Below are 7,643 nucleotides of genomic sequence, written 5' to 3'. Positions count from 1 at the left end.
AAATGGCAGAAAAGGGGCCCAAAATGGTCAGGATCAGGCTGCTTGTGAGCAGGAGAGTGATCCACCACCCTGTTTTAGGCCAGATCCTGGATATTTGGGGCCCAATCCAGGCCAAAATGGGCCAAAAATGGCCAAAAATCAGATGGGCGGGGCCACCTGATATGTGACCTCTTTGGAGCACTACCAAAACTGCGTTTCTGCACGTTCCCCCTCAAAATGAGCCCTGGTTATTATTATCCCCATAGTACAGCTGGGGAGCTGGGGCTGAGAGGAGTGGCTTACCCAAGATCAGCTGCTGAGGTCATGGCAGTAGTGGGATTCAAACCAGCAGAGTGCTGATTCATAGCTAAACCACTTAACCACTGTGCTACTGCACAAGCAAACAAATAAAATTTCACAATATGGTGGCCGCCCACGATTGGGGGCAAGCACTTGAAACCTAGTCGTTGTACATTATTGGTGCGACATCCATCAACAAGGAATGTCTTTGGACAGAACTGATGTTATGTAGCACACCGTGTAATGTATGCATCGTTTTGTAGAGGGTAAATCACGGTGTCTCTTCTCCCTTCTGTGATTCTTAGCATCTTTTTCAAGATCTAACATATGAGCCAGGGACTGTTTGGGGAATGTGATAATGTATTAATACCAGATGGAAACTTGCTATTCCATTCTTCAATTTTTCTTTTTTTGCTACACGTGTACCCATGAGCTGCAGCTGTAACAGGCACAGATATATGAAAAAAGCCTTTCTGGGTTTGACATAGCCTAGGGTCAGGGCTTTTTTTCTGGGAAAAGTGGTGGTGGAACTCAGTGGGTTGCCCTTGGAGAAAATGGTCACATGGCCGGTGGCCCCGCCCCCTGATCTCCAGACAGAGGGGAGTTGAGATTGCCCTCCGTGCCGCTCAGCGGCGCGGAGGGCAATCTCAACTCCCCTCTGTCTGGAGATCAGGGGCGGGGCCACCAGCCATGTGACCATTTTCAAGAGGTTCCGGAACTCCGTTCCCCCGCGTCCCCCCTGAAAAAAAGCCCTGCCTAGGCTTACCCACTGTGGCATGGGAAAGTCCTGGAAATGTGGGGTTAGTGCAGAGGAAGATGGAGTTTGGGGAGGGAGGGATCTCGGAGCCAAGCTACAAGTGACGCCTGACACAGGTTGGGCACTTGTCAGCTTCCCTCAAGTTTTGATGGGAAATGTAGGCGTCCTGGTCTTGCAGCTGTAATGGAGAGCCAAGCTGTAAGACCAGGATGCCTACATTTCCCATCAAAACTTGAGGGAAGCTGACAAGTGTCCAACCTGTGTCAGGCGTCACTTGTAGCTTGGCTCTCAGAAGGGAATGTGACGCTATAGAATCCGCCGTCTATTTCCTCCAGGAATACTATTATAAATACCAGAGATTAATTGTAATTCCAAAAGAACTCTAAACCCTACATTGAGGTTGGCAACCGTAACGTAGTCCAGTATTCTGTCTTCACCAGTGAGTAGCAGACGTACAGAGAACACAAAGAAGTGCACAGAGCAAAAAGAGAGAGAGAGGAAACGTTATGGGAACAGCTTGAGGGTTACAAAAAAATGCAGTGCTGTTTACATTGTGTTGTGATAATAGCAGAGGAGTGGAGGGGGGGAGCCTGTGCTCACAGATCATCTGAATCTCTCGGCCATTTGCATATAGACGAGGGTTGCCAGGTCCAGGTTGGGAAACTCCTGGAGATTTTGGGGGTAGAGTCTGGAGAAAGTTAGGTTTGGGGAGGGGAGGTGCCTCTATGGGGTATAATGCCATAGAGTGCACCCTTCATAGCAGCCATTTTCTCCAGGGGAACTGATCTCTGTCGCCTGGAGATCAGTTGTAATTCCAGGAGATCTCCAGTCACCACCTGGAGGCTGGCAACCCTAATATAGACATTTAGACATGAGCGGTTCGGATGTAATCAATACAGGCTCCATCATTCCGCCTTAGTGACCTGTAATCTAAAAGCTTTATGGGGACATTAATTGGATCCTCTCGGCTAAAAGTAATTATTAATCATAAGTGTGCCAAATTTTAATTAGCCTTGAGTTGTGGATTAAGGTATCCTGTGTCATTACCTTCCACCTTCCTCCATACCATAAATCCATTCATCTTGGGTTCAGTTCTTCGTCCATTCAAACCTGCCACCACCTCCCCGTTTTAAAAAAAGGCCCTTCCTTGATCCATCGTCCCTTTCTAATTTCCACCCAATCTTCCTTTCTGCCTTTGCCCCTAAACTACATAGACTATTTCTCCTGCTGCCTTAGCTCCCCCTTTCCCTACTCTTTTCTTGCCTCCCCCCAGCCCCGTCAAAGCAGGTTCCCTCTTCCGCCATGGCCTTGATCGGATGAGTAGGTAGAGAGAGGCAGAATAAGAGAGAGGCATTCAGAAGAATGCCGGCCGGGCATGGGTAAAATAAAGTCCCGGAGTTCTCCCAAACACTGCCACTAAATAATATAGTTCATTTAAATACATGGTATATTGACATATGTACAGTGCAATCCATAGATTGAGAAGAGTTAACTCCATTTAGGATTGCACTGTAAATGGACTATATAGTTTAGCATGTGGCATTTAACAATGATAAATTCATAAATAACCACGAATGTTGATTCACTAGATGAACACATCTGAGCTTCTTTTTTGTCTCTGGAAGTCACTGCCTGAAAGGTCAAAGATCAAAGGAACTATACTTATTTTTAAAATGTATTTACTTCATTGATACTCTGCCTTTTTCACCAAGGGGGACCCAAAATCATTTCCCACTCCTCTATTTATCCTCATAACAACCCTGTGAGGTAGGCTGGTCTTGTCTACTAACCTTGGCCAATAAGAGCCAATCCTCTGGGGGCCTTCAGCTTTATGGGGGCCCAGGACTGTTAATCACCCCTCCCTCTGAACCCCTGGGTTAGGGTTGCCAACTCTGGGTTGGGAAATCCCTGGAGATTTGGGGGTGGAGCCTGGGGAGGGTGGGTTTGGGGGAAGGGAGGGACCTCAGTGTGGTAAAATGCCAAAGAGTCCACCCTCCAAAGCAGCCATTTCCTTCAGGGGCATTGATCACCTTGGTGATCTTTATAGAAGTCATGCAGCCTGTGTAGTAAGGCTAAAAGAGCCCCGTGGCGCAGAGTGGTAAGCTGCAGTATTGCAGCCCAAGCTCTGCCCACAACCCGAGTTCAATCCTGGTGGAAACCGGGTTCAAGTAGCCGGCTCAAGGCTGATTCAGCCTTCCATCCTTCCAAGGTCAGTAAAATGAGTACCCAGTTTCCTGGGGGTAAAGTGTAGATGACTGGGGAAGGCAATGGCAAACCACCCCATAAAAAGTCTGCCAAGAAAACGTGATGCAACATCCCCCCATGGGTCAGCAATGACTCGGTGCTTGCACAGGGGACTACCCTTACCTTTAGTAAGTAAGGCTAAGCTGATACAGTGTTGGTAAAACTGCTCTTAATAGCAACTATCAATGATAATATTGATATTTCTCTCTGTCGTTGGGAATAAACAATGTTCTTTTGGGGAATTTCAGAAATCAGCCAAAGAATGAGTTCCTTTGTGTCCAGCTCAGACTATGGACTCACTTATAAAACCCCAACAGCACTACATGAAAGAGGAACATCCTTTCCTCCAAGCAACTGCCACCTTGAGCCACCTTCCAAGAGTCCCAGGTAGGGCCAATTTCATAGTTTATCCACAAGTTGTTTTCACTAAAAGATCTGATCTTCCAGTGGAATTTTGCCAATTCTGGCTTGGGAAATTTCTGGATATTTGGGGGTGGAGCCTGGACCAGGCAGCATTTGGGGAGTAGAGGGTCCTCAGCAGAGTAAAATGGCATTGAGGCCACTCTCCAATGCAGCCACATCACATTCGATTTATATACCACCCTTCACGACAACTTAATGCCACACTCAGAGTGGTTTACAAAGTGAGGTGGGTAGGGCGGAGAGAGCTCTGGAAGAGCTGTGACTGACCCAAGGTCACCCAGCTGGCTTCAAGCAGAGGAGTAGGGAATCAGACCTGGTTCTCCAGATTACAGTCCTGCTGCTCTTAACCACTACAACAAACTGGCTCTGTCCAGCCATCACCTGAAAGTTAGCAACCCCAACCAAAACTCAGGTCAGTTTGACTTGCCATCGAGAGTGCAAAATCAACCATTCCCTGCCACACATCCTTTTCATCCTTTAAGCCTAAGCACAAGTTCAGCTTTAGAACCTGTTTTTCATGGAAGGGATGCAATTGCCCAATCTTTCCTCTTTGATCTGGTTTAAAACTGGAGCGCATATAACTCCTATATTGCCCCAGCTGCATTGGCTGTCAGTGGAGTACCGAATCAGGTTCAAGGTTTTGGTACTAACCTATAAAGCCCAATGTGGACTGGGACCAGCGTATCTACGAGACCGCCTCCCAGAGGATGCTCCGATTGGGAGAGAAACATCTATTGGTGGTCCCTGGCCCCAAGGAGGCCCGCCTGGCCTCAACTAGAGCCAGGGCATTCTCGGTCCTGGCCCCAGCCTGGTGCAACTCTCTTGTCAACTGAGATCAGGGCCCGGCAGGATGCGTTATCATTTTGCCAGGCCAGTAAGACAGAGATGTTCCACCAGGCATATGGTTGAGGTCAGGCTTGGCCTCCACCGGCTGAAAAATGGAGAAGAATAAAATCTGAATCCCTCCCTACTACGGTTGTCCACCACCTTATCGTGTCGAGTTGTGTCTGCTAACCCTACACTACTTTAGTGAAAAGTCAATATTCAATTAAAAAAATTCTTTCAAGCTATTATTTATAAAAGTATCCCTACAGACTAGATTTCTTAAATTTTAATGAACTGTTTTTCTTGTACTCATAGATTGGCTTCTGTTTCGCAATCAGCTCAGATAATAGCTAAAATATAAATTATATGAATCTTACATAAAGAGGCTTCTTTATCTCACTTCTAGTGGATTTCAAATAAGAGCTCTTTTTACAGAAGTTTCCTGTGATATCCACTTGGCTAATGAAAAAGAGAGTGCTTCTGAGCAAGAGCAGAGCGTATTCCCTTCATAATAGAAATGACAATCAACAACTGCACAAATGGGGTTCAAGAGAAAGGCCATGGAATACACAACTGAGCGCAACACCATGTGCCTGACAAAGGGGGGGGGGGTCACAAAACAATATGCCACAATAAATGTGTTCATTTTTAAGGTACCACAAGTTTCTTTGATAATTGGCATGCGTGCTTGTGCCTTGACTATGTTCAATTCAGGACCCATGCACTGTGAGCGCATGTAGAACCATCTGTCTGCCAACTTCTCATGTTCTCTACCCATTGTTTGCTGTGCTGACTGCAATGCATTTTTAATGTGCATTAGAAGAATAATCAGGTGCACCTAAATGGGAAATATGGTGATGCGAGTTTTATGCGAAGTGTGGGAGGGAAAGCATGACTAAGCGTGCTTGTTGATGTCGCAACACCAGGAGATGGCGTGCATGTGCGAATTACATTCTAATGCCATAGACAGAGCTGACCCATCACTTTAAAAGACGAGTGCTTTCTCCGTGTCACTCATTTAGCAGCACGTCGTCAAGGACTGGTTCACACATCACTGCACAGACATTGCATGTGGAAGGTTTTGTTTGTGTGAATTGGTTGTCGCAAGACACCGTAGGTAGAACTCCGATACTGCCTCAGCATACTCTGCTACCAGTCATCAAAGCCTGATTCTTTTCTCATGTCTTGATTTCACCATGCCAGCCCTGTACACACATTACAGTGACATCACTTACAATCTGTGTACACTGTGCACGGTTTGTACATATGTTCATTCTGATTTAAGTTCAGCACGTGTATGGCTGAATGCGCAAATGAAATCCTACATTGATCTAGGTAGTAGTCCCTGGTTCTCTGCTTAAAGTGAACCCAGTTCCTTATATACAAACAGGTGTATATGCATGATCTATGCACATTCACTGTGTGTACAGGGCACCTGTGATAAGACTACACTTGATGAGTGGCTGTCAAATGTATGAACTGACTTCACTGAGCATTTCATTTGAGATATAAACATTCTCTGTGTGTGAACACACATGAAACGGTGAATTGGTCCATCAAGGTCAGTATTGCCTAGTCAAACTGGTTGCTGCTGTCGGGGGTTTCAGGCAGACGTCTTTCACATCACCTAATATCTGATCTCTTTTTGAAACTGGAGATACCAGAGATTGAACTTGGGACCTTCTGCACGCCGAGCAGATGCTCTACCCCAATCCTCATGCTATGTCTGTAGGGCCACAAATCATCTTCTGGTATTGCAGTTGTCGAGGGATGATTGAGCAAGTGTAAACCAGTATACAATACACATGAGCTAAGAGAAACCAAACAATGAGCTTGCATGTCTTTCTTTCTTTCTTTCTTTCTTTCTTTCTTTCTTTCTTTCTTTCTTTCTTTCTTTCTTTCTTTCTTTCTTTCTTTCTTTCTCTATCTTACTCTCTTTCTTTCTTGCTCTCTTTCTTTCTTTGCAGATAATGCCTGCTCTGAATGGAGCTGATGCAGCAACTCCTCAGCAAGGAAGAGACAAGGAGAAGATGGATAACAGGACTGAACTTGAGTCCAGGGTTATTAAGGCACAAGTTCTGTTTCATGGCAGGAACATAACTGCCCCACCATTACTTTCAGGTGTGGTTTGATACTTGCGGCTGGTGGAGGCAACCCTCCCTCAAGGCACCTGTGAGATTTTGCATGCATGTCTCCTGTTCTTGTGTAAACTGGCCTGCTCACCTGTAGGAAGCAGCGAAAGCCATGGTGGTTCTCACACCACAGGCAGAACTCTCCTATTGCCTCACATCAGCGTGCACAGCCAGCAGTTCATGCATTCGGCTGCTGGGCATCAAGAGCTGGTTGTCACATGCCTGTGCAATTGCTAGATTTCTTCACCCTCTTGGAATGCGCACCCTGAATTGATAAAGTTGAAGCTGAATATGTGTGAACTGATCCAATCAATAGGCAGCACTGCCTTTTCAATGGGAGCAGCACACTGTGTGCACACATGCTTTTGGGAATCTGGCATGGACTTCCCTTTTTTTTAAAAAAAAAAGTTATTTGACATTGCATTAAAAAAGCTTTGTCTCAGCTAATGTTTAAAAACTGGAATAACGGGAGAGAAGAGCAGAGGTGGAGATTCAGAGGAAGAACGGCAGCACACTGAGATTGCAAGGGATAGCGATGGTGGGAGTGCCGTGTTACTCGAGTTGCCAACTCTGGCTTGGGAAATTCCTGGAGATTTGGGGCATCTGGGGAGGGGAGGGTTTGGAGAAGGGAGGGACCACAGTGGAGAATAATGCTATAGAATCCAAGTTATCCAGGAGCAAGATTTGGATCCAACTGGATCTTGCCCTAGAAATCTTGAAAGTCTAGTTTCGGTGGGTTGTAATCCGGAGTCAAAGGGAGCTTTGACTGCGGAGGCTCATGCCCTGGAGGCTTAGTTGGTCTTTATGGTGCTACTGGACTCAGATCTTGCTCTTAGATCTCCAGCGTATTTCCAGGTCTTTAAAGTGCTACTGGATCATGGACCTTGCCCTGCGAATCTAAGGAGATCTCGGAAATCTAGTTGGTCTTTAAGGTGCTACTGGACTCGGATCTCGCTCTTAGATTCTGGGGTATTTCCAGGTCT

Source organism: Eublepharis macularius, chromosome 2 (assembly GCF_028583425.1).
Source record: "Eublepharis macularius isolate TG4126 chromosome 2, MPM_Emac_v1.0, whole genome shotgun sequence".
NCBI classification, from domain to species: Eukaryota; Metazoa; Chordata; class Lepidosauria; order Squamata; family Eublepharidae; genus Eublepharis; species Eublepharis macularius.
Note: the sequence above shows the minus strand (reverse complement) of the source record.